The sequence below is a fragment of the Pomacea canaliculata genome, linkage group LG7 (assembly GCF_003073045.1).
Source record: "Pomacea canaliculata isolate SZHN2017 linkage group LG7, ASM307304v1, whole genome shotgun sequence".
Taxonomy (NCBI): domain Eukaryota; kingdom Metazoa; phylum Mollusca; class Gastropoda; order Architaenioglossa; family Ampullariidae; genus Pomacea; species Pomacea canaliculata.
This window is the reverse complement of record NC_037596.1, coordinates 8,132,927-8,153,741: the sequence shown is the minus strand read 5'-3', so window position 1 is coordinate 8,153,741 and position 20,815 is coordinate 8,132,927. Positions and strand designations below refer to the sequence as shown.

Sequence of the window (20,815 nt, the reverse complement as noted above, 5' to 3'; positions counted from 1 at the left end):
ATACTGCACAAGTAAACTGATACGTGACATCAGTAACATCGAGCTTTAACAGTGACATATCGTCCCCCCTGTCCTTCATGACATTATATCAAACACTGACTTACAATCGTAGACATAGCGGGTTATATCTGTGAGCTAACAATTTCACTGTGAGATATTTTACTTCTTCAGTAATTTACTTCACACGACTCGAGTAACCGTCAACACATTCTTAAATGTAACATTGCTGCTGCACTGTATCAATTAACATCTTTATGGGAACTACACTGAAATATTAAAATAAAAATAATGTTTTGGAAAACCATTTATCATTCTGCACTCTCTTCGTTGACTGTAACCGTAAACAAAGGCGAGAACTACAGAAAATGGATGTAAGTCATTGTTTCGCTTACTAAGGTAATCGAGAGTTGCAGATTCGTTTCCGACTTATTCTGAAGAATGAAGACATAGGCTTCAAACTAGCGAATCGAAGGGTGAAATCTCTCTGTGTTCGAGACTGCAAACCTCACTGAAGCTTTGATTCGTCAAATGAAGGTAAATGCATCGTAAAAATTCGGTCGAGAACATTCCACACACTCAAAAAGGAACTACTTCCAGACTACAGACAGCGACTTACCGTTTGGAAAACACATTCCAGTGTCACATGTCAGGAAAATGCAAAAGACGAGCAGGAATAAATTACAACCCGGTTCCGACAAAGATCCTACGGCCATCTTGAACAGCGGTTTGCAGTTTGAGATTTACTTCCCTTATCTGAGACTGTGTGGAAAAGACGACAGATTTATCTCCCTTGTATCTGATGATGGCTCAATGCTTAGCAGACTCCGGATTTAAACTTTCAATAAATATCTAAGAAATTTTGATGTGTGTAAAATCTATTAAAAAGCTTGTTGGCCCAATTTCTATAAGAATAAATTGAAACTAATATTAATAAACAAAAGAAAACAGCGAAAAATAAAATTTAAAAAACAACATAAAAAGAAAGAACGTTTTGTTAGTTGTGTATGTACCATGCCTTTCTAGGGTATTGAGTATTCATTCATCCTTGTTGCAGTGAAATAGTTATGATCCATAAATAGAAATAGTTCCAGCGACGCGGGAAACGAAAGTTAAGATTGAGTATCAAAGAAATAGTTATGCAACAATCGACGAAGAGCAGAAAAGAGAAAAAAATAGCAGAAAAAAATTCTCCAAACTTACAGCAAAAAGCTTAAAAATAAGTATTCTAGAATCAAATATAGTTCTAATTAAATAGGAAAATTTTTATGAAATACTGAACAGCAAACGATGACCACAGTCAATATATTTGGTCGTTTCCTGTGTGACCTCAACACAACTCAGATGCGAGGGTTTGGGGCAAAAGAATTCAGAAGGAAGTGACAAAGACAGCAGAAATCGATAATATGAAGAAGAATCATGCTTTAAAGGATTGTCCACTTTCCTGGAACGGATCTCAAACAAGAAGAAAATGAATTCGAGTTTGATAAATTGCAGACTGCAAGCCCAGAGCAGTGAAGAACTCGACACCTCATGCAATTTCCCTGGATAGACCACATTTTAGCTGGACGGTTCCAGTCAGGAACAAAATATAATCTTGGCTAAAACACTGTGTGGTTTCTTTATTCAAAAACAGACTAAAAAAAGCTATAAAAAAAATAGTTTTTAGTATGTACTCTCTTAAAGTAACTTTTTTTTACCATACTTTCCATCATACATCATACATCCATACCTCAGACCATGTATTCAGATGCAAGCAAAAGTCCAAGACATAATTGCTATGACAAAATGTAAATAAATCTTCTGTCTTGAGAGCACTCGTACACAAGCATGACGAAACAAACTGCCATAAATTTAGCGGACACTATATGTTGACAATTTCGAGGGACAGATAAACAACAACAAACTCACAAATAAATTGAACATTAATCCCGGTACCCTAGTGGCCTCCTCTGATTTCCTTATTTGATAAACGCTAAAAAGCAAGCGTGTTCTCTGTTTTTACTTCAGTTAACCTCTCATTCATCATCAGTAGGAGGAATGTTGCTGTACAATTTTCGACTAGTAAATCAAACCCTACTGTCGTTTAATAGCACCTTACAAAAAACTATCAACCAATATCCTATGCATCCATATTACAAGTATTTTTAAAAACAACAATAAAACAGTAGCATGGAGAGAAAGAAAGAGTCAAACCATTCAGAACCCTACTAAACTGAGGCAAAAAAGCAAGAATGAAATACATGATGATTCTACCAATGAACTACAAGATGATTGTTTCACAGGGATGCCATGCGATGATCTTTTATTCCTCACTACGTACGTTGTCGCTGAACTCGGGTGGACCACACAAGCACGTGCGTTTGCGCGCCTTTAAAGATGGTGACATTGCACCCATACTGCCGCCACTCGTCCAGCACGAGGTCTGTAACGAGCGTCAGCAGACGAGCGTCCCTGGACACCGACGGGTTGATGAGGCAGGCGGAGTAACTCTCGGAGGTGGTACAGACGTTGTCCTTCAGATTTAAGAAAGCAACGACCTTCTTGCTCTCTAACAGGTATAATGTCAGCCCTAGCAAAGTTACATCAGATCCTAATTGTTCGCCAGAACATTCCACTTCCTGAACAGACGACAATCCCTTAAACGCCTTTGATTTCAGTCCTGGAATTGCAGAAGGGAAACAAAACTTTGTGCAAGGTTTTACAATGATCTCGTATAACTGATTTTACTGTTTATCGTTTGGCAAGATTTTACGATGAGACTGTTAAAAGATTTATTAACCGTTTAGTAAGATTTTATAATGTTACAGCTTAGCAGATATTATTGTTTATTTTCAGGAAGCTTTTAAAATGTTATTTTTTAGCAGAATCTAGTAATTATCTGCTTTAGTATTACCTTTTTAAAAAAATTTGAAATGTCTTGCAATATTATCATCCATAATACATCTCAAAAAAATCGTAATCACCATGAAATATCTAAATCGAAATTAGAAGAGAGAAACAAAACAACTCTAAAATAACGAAGCAAAAACATTCTTTTTGATTCTTGATTCTGTAGATCTTTGAGAATTGATTAATCGGAAGTAAAAAGGTTTCAAAGATATCGACCTTTAAGGTTAGAACATAAGAAGCTTTCACAAGCACAATATCTTCTCTTCTGTAGGAGATAGCATCGGTCTAATGAAACATTAAGCCCGCATCTCTTTCTCAAGGCAGCTGGGGCTAGTCGTTTCTACACACGAGGACTGGAAGATGCGTCTGCTCAAGCGTTAGGAAAAGACCAATTAGAGCCGAGAGAAGGGGTAGTTCTTAGCGTTATGTCCCCTGAAGTATTCGGAAATCTGCTGACGTCAGATACCGTGTGTCTTTCAAGCCCTCGCCAACTGATTCTTCACACCAACAATGAAACCGGTTTCTCCTACGTCATCACAATGAAGTGAAATTTCTTAAAAAAAAGGTTCAAGGGGTGGTACAGCATACTAGCAAGAAATAATTGCTTACCCGTGTGAGCGGTTACGCAGCATCCTGAAGTGAGCAGCAGAACGAAATATGTTATGCCACAGCAGACAGCAAAGCCTGCCACTCGGGCAGCCATGTTGGTGAGGGAACTATGCACTGTCGTCTGTCTCCTACGGTAGTCACCGGACGAACCAGGCCGCGAGGTTAGCTAACAGGCTGCACCGATGGTGCCGAGAGACGGGAGTTAAATCCCCTTGTGGTCTTGTCGCAAGCTGCTGATGAGATAGCAGCACGGATTTGCGTCCCTTGATTGAAAAAAAATCTTTGCCCCGGACTTGGGTATTGAGGGGTGAACAGATACAGCGGCCGTGCCAATTGTTGAATTCGATCAATCGACATCCAGGCAAAACTCAGTTCTAGCGACACCGACATAGCACCCCAACCTCTCCTCACTCACACAAACCGTCTCGACCACAGCAAACTTCTCCAAACTATGGTAGGCGCAAACTGATAGGTTATAACTGAACACTATTAGAATATTGATTCCTTCGACTCTTTTACCTTCTCTCACTCTTTCCCTCTCATTCTTTCCTTTCTCTGCATCCTCTCTCACTCTCTTTCTCTCTTTTCCATCCATTCCTCTACTGTAGTCAACGTGGATTGCTTTCTTGTGCAACTATTTGGCTATGTGATAAAGTTGTTTTATGTCTCATCTTCGTAGTGTTCCCAGCATTCATCTGGAGCACGGACTGTCTCTGTAAACATCCGCTAGTCCGCAGGCCAAACCACCCACCCGCTCGCCGACACACATTTATGTCTGTACTGTCAAGCGCAGGCAGTTTCTGCAGATTAACACGAAATTATCGGATAAGGGAAAAATACTAGTTACAGTTCTTTACGAAATTATTCCGAGAGCGCGATTGCGATTCTTTATGTCATACACATGTAATACACATCAAACCGGACTTATTATTAATATAATAAATCTTAGATATTTTGAGCTGCAAACAGTCAAAGAGGGTTAAAGAACATTAAACCAACCGAGCAGACTTTTTAATTCAAAAAGTCTTTCACAACCCATGTCTTGATTTTGTCACACACACACACACCATGATGAGACAAGAGTAACTGTGAATATGCGGTACTCGATGTGTCCTTCCAATCATATTCAACACCACAAAATAAATTTACAGAAGGGTCGAAAGAAAGAGAAAGCTATGAAGAGCATGGAAGATGCAAATAAATCAGAACGATGAAAGCTATTTTCTCTCTGTTTACACTTATCTCGGTATCGATCTTTAGGAAAAACTAACCAACATGTTCTTCCGGTGTATCAACAAAAGACTTTGTGTAACTGTGATTCAATCAGCGCTTAACATGGATTCAATCAACGTTTGGAGATGGATTCAGTCACGTTTCAATGAAGTCCTGACAACATATTTTTCTTATTTCAAACATAAAAAGATTGCTAATAATAAATGCATTACTGCAATGCCCATTGAAAGATTAATTTAAGCACAAAACTTTTGTAACAACACATTCAGTTAAGGTTTAAGCATGTATTCAATTAACGCTCCTTTTCCTTCTTGGGTCCTATTCTGTTTGGAGTTCTCTCCCCTAGAACCCATCACTTACAGCCTCAAAATCCATTTCTTTAAGGAATATCTTCCTTAATCAAGAGTACTTTTCCGTCCACGCCTCAATTTCTGATATGGATGTTTCATGATTATCTTTTGTTATTGTGTTATCTGTTTACTGACGGTTATGTTTATTGTATCGTTGACTGTCTGATGACTTGAATTCTTTTTGCGCAGACCATAATGTACCACACAGGAAAATACCCTTTACAGATCCTATTATTATTCTCATAAAGTAGTAGTCCTTACGATTATCTTATAAAAAATTCCTCGTCAGAACCTGTTAACACTCATAATTAGCACTTTATGTCTTTCGTGCAAACATTTCCTGTTACACCACCAGACTAATGGAATGTACAGAAGAACATTCTCATGATAATAAGTAGTGTCAACATACAAGCAAAGATCTTTAATATCTGGATTATATCTACCGAAACAAAATCCCGTCTACATATATTTGTCACTAACAGATTCACTCAAAAAAAAAATCACAACAGAATTCGACAAACAAAATTTTGCAACAGCTCGCCTGTCTGCAAGTTAACTCAGACGATTGAGACATTTAAGAATGGTGAAAGGGCGGAGGAAGGATTAGAAAAAAGGGTGAAAGAGAGATAAGAACAAAGACAGCCAGCTGATACACTAACAAAACGTTTATAATATAGAGTTGACCAAAAAAGGAAAAGATACCTAACCATAATTAAACTTTTTTATCATCAACATCACCGTCATCGTGCTGAGATTGGAGGAGCGCTGCAATTAGTATTACATAACAAAGTCTTCGTAAATGCGGAAACATGAAAAAGTCTTGAGTAGGTCAGGCGAGGAAAGAAAGAACTCGTAAACAAATGAAATAAAAAGAAGAAATCAAGAATGAAGCTAATGACATACGTAAACGGATACATACCCAGGGACCGAACTGTGATTGACCAGGAAACAAGATACACTTCACCAGCGCGGAACCCAGTAAAATTACACACATACAGTCTCGATTCATCCATCGCGAGATCATAGGCGAGCGAGAGGAGACGAGAGTTGCGGGAGTGAACTCTGTCTGTCACGCAGGAAGAGTATACATCAGATGTCGAACATTCATTTTGTTTTAGGTTGACGTAGGCCAATTTTCGGCCGTTCTTCGGGGTAAAAAGTGTCATCCCCATTAAGTCGATGTCTGCTGCCAGGCCAGTTCCAGAACATTCCACTTCTTGTATGGAGGGAATGCCTTTGAATGGACGACTCGTTAGGGCTACAAGGAAAGAGAAGAAGAAATACAGTTACAGCGATTTGCATGCTCTTGTTATAAATGACTACTTAAAGTTCGACAAAGCTGGAGAAAGGGACAGGAATCACATTAAAACTGCACTAAAACCCACTCTTCACAAACACTTTTCAAAGTTTGTTTTCAATGCCCAGTAGCCATGACTGTAGAGAGGAAATTAAACAAGAACTTGGGTGATCTAGAAGAGGCAGTGCTGAAGAAAAAGAATTCAGACAATAATCATGGAAAAATAAAGGAATACGAATGATCATTATCTGGACAGAAGACAAACTTGTTATTTCAACAGCATAGACATATCCTAAGCTAGCTTTGCAGATAACAGGGGTCAATCTTCTACATAACCATTCCAATAAACTTGTATCTTTATTTCAGCCCATGTGGAAGAAAATATACTGAAATATAATACCTGTTACTTCGTTTGAATGTCAAACTAACAAAAGCACTCACTGATATCAACATTTAATATAATAAGTTTTAGATACTTTTGAAACACGCACTCCAAACCTGCTGCAGTTGTGCAACCCACGAAACCAGGGGTAGCTGATTGATAGTCTTGGACTTTACCCGGGGTAGAGACACACCAAGAAAGGTGTTAAAATACTTAGGCTCCTGAGATATTCCGTTTTCGAGCACTTTTAGAGAAAACTAGAAAGCAAAGCTAACGCTAAACACAAAAATGGAATGGATTACTGACATTTACTTAAAAAAGAAGAGCATGTGAGAAAATAGGAAAACGCCAGATTCTTCACCGAAAACAACATAATCAATCCCACGAAAACTACTCACTCTGGAGGGATTTAAAGGAGTACGGTTTTTTAACGACAAAAGAAAGTAAGGGAGGAGGATGTGACTATTTATATTAAAAAAAAAAAAACCCATGCCCCTGTCTGAAAGCAGGGACAAAAGACTGCTCAAAGCCCTTATGTCAGGTTGTTCTTACAACATTTTAAAATAAAACTCGTCGCCTGTAGGGAGATAACTGTTCATTGACTGTGTCATACCGTCGTATACCATAAATACCACAGACAACCTCTACCAATAGCTGCCAGGATCAAGGAATAATGGCAATATAATAAAACATGCTCTTCACTGCCCTACTATGAACCACCTGCAGTCAGTCGAACAACCAGAGACAAGGAAGAAAAGCTTTTTCACTGACAGTCATCCATGCTTAGTCAGAGAATGAAACAATGGTGCAGCACTAGCTCCTAACCTGCAATCCTCAAGTGTCTACCTACATTTTCACAGAAATCATCAAGCAGAACTCACCTTTATTTACTCCTTCGCTGATTTTCGATGCAGCTAAAATGAGAAAAACAACTGCTCCTGCAGATCTCCTCGACAGAATTCCGGATCGTTCAGCCATGTTGGCTTCTCGTCTAAGTTGTCGGCTTCAGCAGAGTTCGTTCCCCTTCTAGAGCAAGGTGATCAAAATTGTTTCCCTTGAACATGAGGGGTTTACTTTTTTATTGTGTGAATTTTGGTAGTGTTGCTTAGCACCCGGCCGTAGTCAGCAGCGCATTAATACATGATTGGTTAAGAAGCCCACAAATAAGACCTTGATTAGCCACACATCATAGCCAAGATGGTTACTTAGAAATTAAGTGCTATTCTGGCTGTAAAGATAGTTTGGTAACAAGGTTTAATTATTCAAAAGGAGTACTAAAATAGCGAAATTGTAAAATGTAGTCAAGACAGACATAATTAAATATAGAGACTACTGTGGGTTTTTAAAAAATATTTTCTGGAGAAAACTGAATGCATGTCAACAGTCAGAATAAAGTTATTTCATGATATATGGAAACAGTGCTCACTAACTAAATCGTAGGAAGAACTTCACTTCTTTGAAAAACTGACTGATAGTTCGCTCAACGTATTACCCTACTATAGAAATCATCATAATAAGTATTGATATTATACTGCAGCGATATAAAACAGCACTGAAAGAGGACGACTGGTCGAAATTACTAAAGTAATCACGTGGATTAAATATACTGCGCATGCGCAGAAACAAAGAGAAAAAAAAAAACAATAAAGCGCTGATGTAAACGATAAGGTCATCTTTTGCTCGATAAACGATGGACTAAGTTACAAACTATTTAAGGCAGCTAATATTACACAAGCGGTTAGCGAGAGAGCGATTGAAGGTAAGAATGAATGAAACAACAAAACTCGTTAGTGCTTAGGACACTTGTCCTTATTACAAGTGATGATCTCACATTTAATATAGAGACATAATGGAATTGAAGGATTTTAATGGACAGAGTAAAGTACAAACATCCCTACGCTGTTATCCTAGCTGTAAAATCGCATAAATGTCTCACTATTCCGTATTATAAGACATTTGGATTTATGTTGCTAAGTATAAACATTAGCTTGAAGACGGAATGGGCTCTGACAAAATTTCATAGAACGCCTTTTTTCACGAAGACATCATTTCATGAACGGAATCAGTGAGTGAATGAAAAAGAGATGAGCAAAGGTGAGGAAATGTAAAAGTAAATTTACTAACTAATAAATTAAATTTAAAAGGTTAAATATATGTGGGGATTAAATTTAAAAGACTCAAACATGGAAGAACTGTCCTGTGGCACAGATAGTCTGGCTACTGCGTGTACATGCGCAACAATGCGACAAAGGATTATCCGCGCTACGTACGCCAGCGGTCGACGCGCAGCGTCCACGTAATCACGTGACTGTGACCCGCACGAAAACTGGTGACGTTGCACTTGTACTCTCGCGGCTCGTCAACGCGCAAGTCCGTCACCAGGACAACGAGGCGCGTCTTCCGGTAATCGATAACGTCGATGACGCAAGCCGAGTAGCTGGCGGAAGTGGAGCACAGGTTGTCGCGCAGGTTGATGTAGGCTAGGACGTCGTTGCTGCTTCCTGCAAACATCGTGATGGCCAGCAATGTTGTGTCTGGCCCGAGGCGTTCGCCGGAGCACTCCACCGTTTTCATGAACGGAAGTCCCTTGAAAGTCTGCACGCGCATCCCTGTAAAGAAAGTAAAACAATGAAGAAGATATTCTTGACCTATAAAGACAAGTGTTAATAAATTCATATGGATGGAGCTCTGTGCCACACAGCAAAATATGCAAGTAATACGAGAAACAAGCATATAACAATTCATCTTAAATTTTCCGAAGTTTTGAATATTTTCTCTCGCTTCCTCCATCTCTCTCCGACAAAGATGGTAAATGTAGCAGAAAACATCTTTGTTTATAAAATACTAACGCCGAAACTATTCTCAAAACTCTCTTCACTATTTTTCACAAACAATAAACACTTGAACTTAATATCCACATTCCAATAACTGACTTTTTAAAGTCAAGATTGAAATACTGAAGGGGAGCGTCCTAAGGAATAGCCTCCCTCCTGACTTCCGGCAAATGAACTCTCTAAGCTGTGTCAGACAAGATTTACTGAAATGCTTTCACCTAAACCACTGATAATTTGCTGAGGTCTCTAACACTGATGAGCCTGGCACTAAGGTCTGGACTGAACTTGTATAAAGATTAAAAGTCGAAACTAACGGTGCATTTTTTTCCGAACCCAGAGTTCACTGCGACCCTGTCCCGACCATGAGTGTACATAACATTGTACTTACTTTGTATGAGTAGATGTGTATGTTGTAGAATTGAGTGTGTCTGTTACATGTGAACTTAGGTACATGATTGTCAGTTTGCATTGATCGGTCACTATATTATTTCTTGTAAAGGGCTCTGAGCGAATCCATAAAAAAGCGCTGTCATCTCTGTTCCTACCCCGTACCCTTGCTACCCATCATTATTGTGAACAATATTAGCAACATCTTTTTTTGCTATTTCTCAAGACTGCACATAATGAAGAAATACATTCGGCTTGACCGAAAAAATTCTCGATAAATCACCTCTGTGGAAATCTTGACTTGTCTTCTTTTGAAATAAAGTTAAGACGAAATAAAAATAGGATGGCTCTATCCCTCAGACGTCGAGATAAACTAAGAAAATATATTTTAGACCATGAAGAATACTTTTAATTAATTGTCGAAAGAGAAGACAATTTATGTTCTCTCGATAGGTATCTGGACCAATAGAATGTCATGACCCTCTCAGAGTTATCATTCGGAAAAAGGTTAATATTTGTGTTGCACTTTGTGTATTCACAGCACGTCTGCAGAAATCAAAGGTTTATTTATCATTTGTATTGAACCCACGATATTCGTTGATTAATGTTAAAAATAACAACCAATAACACTGACACGAATAAGTCTAGACAAAATAAATCTACAATTGTAGAACTCATAGGTCAGGATGTACTTTTCTAGAATTATCGAATATCGTGCAGCGAAAATAAAAGCAGTATAACTTATTTAGGCTGGCTTTGTGCAGTCCACTGATGTATATTTCTTATCATTCCTTTCAGTTTTTGTGGTCTTTAATGGTGAATCTGAATTACTCCTGTTCATCTGTTCGTCTCCATTGAATATTCATTCTGCCATTTTTCTTTTGATATGAAAATTCAAAGATAATCAGCTACTTTTATCAGAGAAAACTGTAAGAGAGGAGTGACTGACAAGTAATACAGATTCCAAAAAACTTTGATAAGTCTATCAAGCAAGCAAAGAGCAGACAATCACACTTACCGTTCTTACTTTCAGAGCCAGAGATGACGACTTTCGCGAACAAAGAGACGACGAAAGAAAGCATGGAAGCGATGGCAACTGCTCTCATCGCCAACATGGCGCATACACGACGGTCCCCCTCCAAAATGTTTCGCCGATTCTGCCTCCAACTAAAAGCTTCCAGGACGGCGGTACGGTGGGCAGGATTGTTTCCCCTTGAGTCTTTGCGGGGAGTAGATGAGGGGATTTACTTCCCTTGATGGAGATCAGCGAGTCTCTATGGAGGCTTTACTCCACCATTACAGAAATTTTGGAAAAGGTCGATAGGCTGGGTGGCTGCGGAGGTGGCTGTATACTGCTGGATATAAGCAGATTTGTTCAGCTCTTCTTGACAGTTTGCGCATTCGCGCAGAGCTGACCTCGGGGTCGAAGGTACATCCTTACCACAGCCTGGCTTGCGGTTTGTCTTAGGCCAGTGCTCGAACCGATATGAACGCTGTTATCAGGTTTCAAGGTATAAAGGCGAAGAGTTCACCTGCCATGACTGTTCAAGCAAGTTACCTGAAAGTCATTCCTTCTACAAGACGCACATCTCTTCAAAGATAACATCACCCATCGCTTGCGCGTGCCTTCATTATTTTATGTTGTTTATTTTACAATGGTCTGCGATTAATTTTCCAGGTTTGAAAGGGATAGAAGAAAATTCATTAGAGATCTGAGAGAAGACGGCCGCCCACCAGGACCCGTCCTATAAAACGTCTATTTCTGAACAGACATACAGCAGCAGAACATGCAGCAAGAAATGACTCGTGTAGGCGGGCATGGGTACGGAGGGGAGAAAGGGAGGGGGACAGGATGAAGGACAGCTCACGATTTTAAACCTCAAAACTTCTCTCGGTAATTTTATTTTTCTTAATTTTCTTTCCATCACTTATTTACTTCCTTCACGACACATTCGCACATATTTACACATACACGCAGCGAGAGAGAGAGAGCATAAGACGACAATGAAAGAACAAATACGACTCTAAAACCACCCAAAGCCAAGTTTCCATGGAAACGACTGACGTCATGTACCAAACCCTTTTTGAAACCTTCGTCCTTCACCATGCTGGTTATTCATAATGTCTAATTACTAATCAGTTGAAAAACTTCGCAAGGTAGATAAATCGGCGCGAGGGCGCGTACACACACACAAGCACGAAATCGTGCACGCATGTACACACACCCGCGTGCAGGTCACCTGCTCATCATTACGCACGTTTAGACGGCACCCGCACGACCCATGACGTCAGGTGTGTATGGCCGGCCTGAAACCGCGACACATTGCAACCGAACGTTCTGGACTCCCGGTCCCGCAGGTCGACCGCAAGGGTCACCAGCTTGGCCACGCGCGCCGTGTCCAGGTCAAGCACGCACGACGAGAAGGCCCCGGATGAGGAGAAGCACTGTCTGTCCTTGGCGCTGATGTAAGCAACCACCTGGTTGTCGTACGGCGTGTACAGCGTCATCCCAACCAGGTCCCAACCAGTCGACTCACTCACACACTCCACTGCGTGGATGTGAGGTATTCCTTTGAAGGGCTCCGCCTTGAGGCCTGTAAAATGGAAGAAAAGGAGCCCTCGGTGAGAGTGTGCGGGGATTTTCATTAGCCATCGACTCTCAACACGCGAGATCCCTGTAGAAGAAAACCGTGTTAGCATTTCTGGCTTAAAAACGGAAAGGAGCGGGCTGTGAAAATCGATCGCCAAAATTGTTCCCTCCGTTACTTTATAGAAACGACTTCTAGGTCTAGTCTGTTACCTCCCCATCCTCTCCCACCTTCTTTCTTTCGCGGTTTTCTTCTTTTAACTTTACTTTCTCTCTTGCATTTTTCTTCCTCTTTTGTATTTTTTTTTTTTCTTTTGCAATCTGTTTTCTTCCTTCTGCTCTCCAGTTTTTTCGTGTTTTATCTACTTCATTTTTTCCATCCCTTGCTTCGTAGTTTTATTCGTACAATGCACGGCTTTTGAAAATTCAGTGAAACTTATTTTAACTCCTACAGAAAGGAGTGCGAATGGGTTAACCTGTGGAGTGCTTAGAGTTGAAGTAATAATGTGAACTAAGGCTAATCGCTCATACTGTGATGGGGTGAAGAACTTCATTTATTTTGAGGTAGAATGTCGATAATTCAAAATCAACCTGTCAACATGTACAGAGGTTGATTGTGGTCCTGGGGGACAACTGAGAAAGACATGGGGTGGAAGGACGCTGCAACACTCGGATAGTCAGGGGACGACATTTTTAAAGACCTGTTATTATAGTTACTAATAAAGTCTGTTACTGCAATGGCTATCAACAGTTAGTAACATGGTCTTTTACTGCAATGCCTATCACAAAAAAAAAATAAATTCATAATGTGACGAGTTTTCACCAGCATCATGTGACAGACAGTAAAAAAAAAAAAACCCGACTAAACAAAACCAACCCTAATGTGAAATAATAATAAGAATAATAAGAACAACAACAACAACAATAATAATAAGAAGATTTGTGAAATACGTTTTCCCATGTGGACACGAGCTCCATGCGCTGCACACAAAACACAAAAGACAACAAACGAGCGGACAGTCAACCACAGAGAAACATGATTATCAACAAGTAACACTGTGATTCGATGAAGAAGTGAGGAATGGACAGAATTGTTCTCCTGATAATGCAAGACATTTCTCCAACGAGAAAGGTTGTGGGGTCAGATTTAAAGGCTTCGAAAGTAGGCATCGTCCGAAAAGGACAGAGAAGGGAAAGTAAAAGGATCGTCTGGCGAATGAACAAGATTGACAAAGACAGCTTACAGTCCTGCATGTTCTACCTTCTTTTCAACTCACTTCTCTCTTCCATTCGATTATCATCCTATTGCAGTTGTTGTAAAACAGATGGACGCTGCGCCGGCTGACCTTAGGACCTTCAATTATGATTTGTCTGCCAGACAGCATCTTCATAAACAAGAAACTAGTCTTGCCCGAGAATCGTGGGATGTATATTAGCTACATTAAATGCTGGTCCCGGTGAAGAGAAATCTTACTTAGAGAAATACTCATATCTAGAGGAATGAGGAATATATATAAAATGGATACAACCCATCAACGAATGAAGTGATGCCAATAAAAGGTTACTGAGCACAAGGGAAATCAAGAACACTTTTCTTCACAAGCAAATATGTCCACTCATATATATATATGACAATTTGATACATAGACGTGAAGACAGTACAGAACGAATGAGAGGTGGGCAGGGGGAGTAAGGGAGTAAAAGAGACAACTGAAGCTAATCCATAAAAGACAAAAAGTCACATATAAAACAAATTTAATGGTTATTGAAAGAATTAAACATCTAAATGTAAGGATTGTGATCTTTTAGCTTCCGAACATAACTCAAAATGACCATCAAACTGCCTAGAATGTCATTTTCTAAAGTAAGAGATCTGGTTAGCGAATTTAATTTCTTTACGAAAGCTCTTTTATCGTACAAAAAATATAGAAAATGTACTAAAAATAAAATAAATGAGGCAAAAATTACTAACACATCGTGTGCTCTGATCAGGTGAAAACAACAATTATAAATAATATTTTAACTGTACAAGGTAAGGTTAGAGGATGCATGCAGGAATGTGAGCTTAGGATTACGATAAACATTTAAAAAAACAAACAATCAAAAGACTTACCAGAACTGACGGCTGTGCATATCCTCAAGAAAACCATCAACAAGCAGATTTGCACCATAATGAGTGTCCTGGCGTTCACATGTGCCGCCATCATGCCGAGGTATCTGCAGTGCTCTGGCTTGTCCTTCTTATACTTAGCATCGCACGCAAAGGGTAATTAACCCAGCGATTGCAACAAATGAGTTACTTCCCTTTCTCCACAGTCGCCGTCCTTCCGAAGCAGAGTAAGAGACAAACACATTTGTTTCTCTTGCAGAGAAAAACAAAACAACCTCCACACTTTGTTTCGTTCCTCAAGGGCGAGTAACTGTGACGAGAAAGGGAGGGCAGAGATCAGCCAGCACATGAGACCGAGGTGTCAGGGGGGCTTTGTCGGCACATTCCACGGCTGAAGAGACTGAAGCGGGTGGAAGGTGGGATGGCTAGAGGTGGGGAAGAAGGCGAGGGATGCCCATACAGATGGATTAAAAATCAATGGATCGTGACTGGCTCCCGATTCCGACAACCCGTTCGCATGCTCGCAGCAATGCAGTTGTCGGGCCTAGGGAGTCCTCTCCCCATTGCGTTGGCGTGTACAAGTTGGGGAGATGGGACGACTAATTATACAGGACAAAGCTGCAGGAAGTGGAGAAAGAAAATAACAAGACGGACGGACGGACGAACAAACAGACAGAATTTCTCTTCTTTCAAAACTGCAAATAAAGGCACCACACAGCGCAGCAGGTGTTCGGGAATAAATTGTATTAAAGTGGAAGTGGCTCACTGCGTCTACGACAGGGTTTATCCATTCGTTCTTTTTTTTTTTTTCGTTGGTTTTTTTGTTTTGTTTTGTTTTTGTTTTTTTGCTGACCTATAAATGCAGCGTCTGGTGAGGCTTGTCAGATAAGGATTTCTAGAAACGTATTTTGTGGCTGAGGGCGTGGTAGAGAAGGAAAGGTAGCACTTAACCTTTCTTTCGCCGCCTACAATTTTTCTTAGTATATTAAATGTTCATTAGAAGCTGGGTTGACTGAAAAACTTTTTCAGCCAATTTTCAGACCAAGTGGTGACCAAAGTCTCGAGAATAAGCGCCTTAACCACAAGACTGCATGAATGATCACATCTATTATCTATTAACCCAGTTTTATCAGGGGTAAAGACAAAAAAATATGTTTTACAGATCGTCTTTCACTTAAAAATCACAAGATATGGCCTATGTGTAAGACACATTTCAGGACCACATAGCACCATCGAACCATACCTAACATCTGGGTTTATTTTACAACCGATTTATGATTGCGCTCAGCAATCAGGTCCTCCACCATTAACCAAACGGATCAAATATCATCTCTTTCACCTGGCATACCCAAGGAATAGTCAGCCAAGCTTAAGACAAGAAGAACTAGGACTAGAACTGAACTTACGTTTAAAGAAGACATGCAGAGGCCACGTGACAATGTACGGCTGCGCTGCTTGAATCCCGTAATGTTACAGCCGTACAACAACGAGTCCCCCTCATGGTCGTCGGGGATTATCGACAGCAGACGAGTTTTACGATAATCCGAGCGATCCAACGAGCACGATGAGTACTGAAGTGACGTCGAACACTCGTTACCTTTAAACGTTCCATGACGCAATGACCTGACTGCTCGCGCCACGGACTACAAACAACGTCATTCCGAACACAGTGACGTCAGAGCTCAAGCGCTGAGAAGTGCACTCTACCTGCCGAATGGACTCAATGTTCCTGAAGGTCTTGACCGACAGTCCTGGAAGAACAAGTGATTTGTTATTGCAGATTGTAAGGGTAGATGGCATACTGACTTTCATTTATTATCCTTACATTAATATTTAGATATATCACATAAATAATCGTTTATTGACGAGATTTAAAATGAAAAATAAACAAAAAATGTCGTTGCTTATAAGTTTGTAATGAATGCATACTTTAATTTCTCAACTCGTGTGTATATCAGTCAACTGGCACTACGGTATATAAAATCATAATTATCATTTAATCTGTGTTTATAATTTTTTGACTGATGCTTTTATTTAAAAAATTTGAAGAGTCGACTTTTTATTCGCAATATTTAGAAATCGATCTGAAGTTTAAACACTTACTCTTAAATTAAAGACAGCTTTTTGATTAGAAATATCAACAGAAACAACAACAACAATAGCCATAGACTGATAATAATATCTTAATGAAGGGAAATTCTGAAATATCCTCAGACGAGGTTAAACACTTAGATGATTTTATAGAAATAAAATAAGCTGACAAACTGTTTCTATGCCATCTAGGCTTGGCACTGTACGGTTTCACGTCACGATACATCAATATTTTGTTGGATTGTGAGAACCTACCTTTACAGCTGCAGAAAAGTGGCAGCCATCTTGGAACCCGTTGGTTATCCCCGGTTTTGAAGAAAAAAACCGGCGAAGGAGGATAAATAACGGCCTACAATGACGATGGACAGATTTCGGGACAAAGTAAACACGTAACTGTTTTTTGCGACAGAAATTAAAATGCCTACGAATTCTTTTGTGTCACTGCCTTCCACTTCAGTACTAAACGTGGAGTGACCTATTTTCTGTGGTTAGGCTTCTACGGTCAGGGTTAGGAGAGCAAATTGAGACAAAATGTCTCCGCTTACCGTTTTCGGCGCTCGTCAACGTGTGCAAGACAATCACAAACACTGCGACAACTGTCGGTGGTGATTTCTCTGATACAGTGAGTGGAACTATGGCCATCGCGGTGCTTGATCTAGTTCGGCAGTTCCACTTGACGCACATAAATCAGCGGTTGTCTTTTCTTGGTTTGCTTGTTGCAAGACATGAGGAGTTATCTCCCATGTGCATCAGAATTTAATATTATGGGAATGTAACACACCACTGGATGAAAAACCAATAACTAGTTTTAGAAGTTTTTTAACACAAGGACACAATACAGGTTTATTGTCCAACTAGAATATTATTTTATGAAAAACAGACCAGTAAGTGAACGAATATGCATGCGAGCAAATAAATAAGTTCATGAAAGAAACGTTTACAATAGGTGATGGCTTAGGTAAACTTTGTATGTGTTCGATACATGTGTATTCGTGTAAAACACGTATCCACTTGTTTCTATATATATATATATAAGAATAGAAACAGAGAAAGTAAAGAAAGAATTAGAGCTTGCTTGCTACGAATCAAGACTTGTCGCTAGCATCAATGATAGTCATTAGACATATATCTGTACATGAGATATAATATATGGTACATAACTACTTACTCAAATTAGAAATCTCGCTACAAGTAAAGTTAAAACCACACAGTAACAGCATGCACTAACTTATCCAATAAACAGTGAAACGATGCACCACAGAGACAAAAAGCACTTTCTGAGTCTTGTGTGAAGTGTTAGTATGTCAGTGTAAAAGCGTGCATAAAATACTTAACTTCCAAAACCCGCCGTCGAGTTCGTGAAAATACAATCTTTAGTCACCAAGTAGCAAGTCGATAATTTAGGTCAAACTTAGTAAAGTCAGTTTGCAGTTGAAACAGGCGATTTAACATTCATGCTAAAGATCTCACATGCAACCCAGCCTAGAAAGACCAAACATTATTTACCCTGCTCGACCCTTAGACGCCCTCCCCATGCCAGTAGCAGACGATACTTAAGACAAGAAGATTTGTGTCTGTAAATCAACTTACGCTTAGAAGCAACACGCAGGGACCACGTGACAATAAACGGCTGGGCTGACTTAAATCCCGTAATGTTACAGCCGTACAACAGCCAGTCCCCCTCAACGTCGTCGGGGATTATCGACAGCAGACGAGTTTTGCGATAATCCGAGCGATCCAACGCGCACGATGAGTACTGAAGTGACGTCGAACACTCGTTACCTTTAACATTCCATGACGCAATGACGTGGCTGCTCGCGCCACGGACTATAAACAACGTCATGCCTAACAGAGTGACGTCAGAGCTCAAGCGCTGAGAAGTGCACTCTACCTGCCGAATGGACTCCATGTTCTTAAAGGTCTTTTCCGAAAGCCCTGAAAATCGTGACAATATGTTTATTTAGTTTCTAAGGAAATTTACCAGCGACACAGGTACCAACATGAATAAATACACATTTTTGAAAAATGTTTATTGTTTACTAAGCGATTGATAATGCAAACGTGAAGTGGTGGCGACCAAACTCCGAGAAATAAAAATAGAAACAGCTTTGTAAGGTGTCACAGTAGTTCATTAATATTCTGCAATTCCGTGTCTGTGTCATGCATATATTTATAGCCATTTATACTAACTTCGAGTATATAATCAGTATGTCAAAGACTGATTTTACCTAAAAGTCGAAATATTCGATTGTAATACGTTGTATACTTTGAACTATGAGGAGAATAATATTTTAATTATCATATTCGAACTAAAATACTATAAGTAAATATTCCTGAATATGTTAGGAGATAAGATTGATTATTATTTTTAAAAAAAATAAGGTGAATTTGTCATTACCTGAGAAAAAGTATCTCATAATCTTTACGCGAAACTTTAGTTAAAACGTAAAGTGTAAGACTATTTTAGTATCAACAAATATTCCACAACCTCCCGTCTCGATACACAGACATTTAGCAGGGCTGTGATAATCTGCCGTTACAGCTGTGGGGTAGCAGCAGCCATCTTGGAACTCATTGTAAAGCTTGGGTTTCGTTACAAAATAACACAAAGGTGGCAAAAGACTGTTAAAAATGAAAAGGTGTTTTGGGACTACTGATAAATTTACCTCACTGCTGTATTCTGTGACTCAAGTACCACTACCAGTCCTTTTCATGTCTATGTTAGTGTCAAAAGCTGGGACAGCTGCTATTCCATCATTCAGCTCCTACCGGCTACGGTTATGGGCCGTTCAGACAAAACAACAGGACTTACCGTTCTCCGCGCTTGTGAAAGCAATCCAGAAGACAACAACCACTGTAACAAATGTAGCCGGCCATTTCTTTGTTTCCCAGAACCGCACAACGATCATCGTTTCTTCTGATCTGTTTCGCCAGGTCAACTCGAAGCGGTTACCTTTCCTTGATTTACGTTTTGTAAGTCGCGAGGAGTTACTTCCCATGTTCATCAACTACTTTTGAAAGGAGGCGTCACAAGAAAGCAGTGAAGGGAGAATACGCACGGCTTAAAACGAAGAGAATTTAAATATGACGAATATAAACAGAAATTTGAACAATTAATCTACAGGTAGAAAAAAAGTGTTACAGGCTTTTAAAAAGTCCATAACATAATTCAATTTTTTTAGTGCGAATATCATTTTATAAATAAGAGGTGAGCGATGGAAGACTGAGAGACAGAGTGAGGCTGAGATCCTTTAAAGACACGAAGGACAGTCAGTGGACACACCTTGACAAGACTGTTTATTAACCAATGTAGTTTTTGACAGTCGGGGGCTAGCTTTCAACAGACTAATAGTTAAGTGCAGGCATGCATGCTTCAGAGAGAGAGAGAAGGCAAGAAGAAGCGAAGCTGACAGAATGAGAGCTAGAGAGAGAAGCGTAGGATACCATTTCAAACAAAATGTTCTCTTCTATGAATTTTGGCAGGTTTGACTAGCTGACTCGTAAACACATACGTATATAGTCGTCACAACATCTCTGCTCATCACTTGTGTGTGTGTATATATATAAAACATAAAAATGATATACATCAGAGATTTTGCTGTAAACATACAAACACTTCGTAACATTTATGAGTCAGTGGAGCCGACAAACCCATCTGTTACTAACCCACAACATCAATATCTATAGCATATGTAGGCGTCTGTGTCACCTATGTTCGCAAATAGCTGAGTGCACCTGCATGGGGTTAACTACTCATGAGTGCACGAGTGTTAGTCAGTTAGAAACGTGCCAATACAGGAAGCTAGGTTAATTAATACGTATGTATGCCCAGGTAGATACAAGATATAGGTACAAATATTTATACAAGTGTTGATGCCCTCGGTAAGCTTACTGACTTACGGTTGAACACGCGCAGAGACCACGTCACTAGGTACGGATGTGACGCCCTAAAGCCAGTGACGTTACACCGTAGAGGGTAGATACGTCGTCGTAACTATCCGGAAGAATCGACACCAAGCGGGTATGGCGCGAGTCCCGCCCACCCG

The 20,815-nt window shown here is 39.8% G+C and overlaps 1 protein-coding gene across 2 annotated transcripts in view; it reads right to left on the bottom strand.

Moving 5' to 3' along the window:
* The window catches only part of LOC112568586, a 244,811-nt gene that overhangs the window by 113,855 nt on the left and 110,141 nt on the right, over nucleotides 1-20,815 (bottom strand). The window lies entirely within an intron of this gene.